Here is a 1,112-nt window from a genome sequence, read left to right on the forward strand (position 1 = left end):
TAGGACTCAGTGATTAGGACGTAGTAGTTAATTACTCTTTTCAGTTGTGTTTCAGGTACTTTAGCAAGCATTTATGCAAACTCGTTCTCGTGCTCGCAAGAGGACCTTAGACACAGCTGAGGAGAAAGACGAAGTTCTTGATACTCCGGAGAAGTTAGATTTTGAGGATTCGGATTCAGGAACTGAGCAGAAAGAACCAGTAAACATGGGAGATCGTATTGTTCAAGCTGATCCAGCTCTTATGGATTTTTCTCGGCCTAAAATTGATGACATTCAGTCAAGCATCCTTCATCCGGCTATTCAAGCTAACACCTTTGAAATCAAGCCGGGCACTATTCAGATGGTGCAGAATTCTGTTTCTTTTGGAGGAGCGGCAACTGAAGACCCCAACATGCACATAAGGAATTTTGTCGAGATCTGCAGCACTTTTAAGTATAATGGCTTGACTGATGAGGCTATCAAGTTGAGGCTTTTCCCATTCTCACTGAGGTATAAGGCTAAAGACTGGTTACATTCTGAACCAGCTGGGTCCATCACTATGTGGCAAGATCTTGCGCAAAAGTTTCTGGTGAAGTTTTATCCAATGGCAAAGACTGCTGCTATGAGGAGTGCTCTTACTCAGTTTGCGCAGCAACCTACAGAATCTATGTGCGAGGCTTGGGAACGCTACAAGGAAATGTTGAGAAAATGTCCACATCATGGAATGCCGGATTGGATGGTAATCACTGGTTTTTATAATGGTTTGGGGGCCCAATCTCGGCCCATGCTCGATGCAGCAGCTGGAGGAGCCTTATGGGCTAAAAGCTATACTGAGGCGTATAATCTTATCGAGACGATGGCTGCAAATGAGCATCAAAACCCAACTCAGAGGATGACGTCAGGCAAGGTAGCAGGTATTCTGGAAGTTGATGCAGCCACCGCTATTGCAGCCCAGCTCCAAGCGCTATCAATGAAGGTTGATTCTTTGGCTACGTATGGAGTTCATCAAATAGCTATGGTTTGTGAGCTTTGTGCAGGTTCTCATGCTACGGATCAGTGTTCTCTTGTCAACGAATCTGTTCAGTATGTGAATAATTATCAGCGACAACAGCAGCCTGTGCCAGCGACCTATC

The 1,112-nt window shown here is 45.0% G+C and overlaps 1 non-coding gene across 1 annotated transcript; it reads right to left on the bottom strand.

The window, feature by feature from the left end:
* Positions 1–598: 598 nt before the first annotated feature.
* Positions 599–705, bottom strand: LOC141669423 (small nucleolar RNA R71). Its single transcript, XR_012553709.1, has one exon. It is a non-coding gene; the product is annotated as a small nucleolar RNA R71 (small nucleolar RNA).
* Between the last annotated feature and the right edge of the window lie 407 nt (positions 706–1,112).

The sequence above is a fragment of the Apium graveolens genome, chromosome 6 (genome assembly GCF_009905375.1).
Source record: "Apium graveolens cultivar Ventura chromosome 6, ASM990537v1, whole genome shotgun sequence".
NCBI classification, from domain to species: domain Eukaryota; kingdom Viridiplantae; phylum Streptophyta; class Magnoliopsida; order Apiales; family Apiaceae; genus Apium; species Apium graveolens.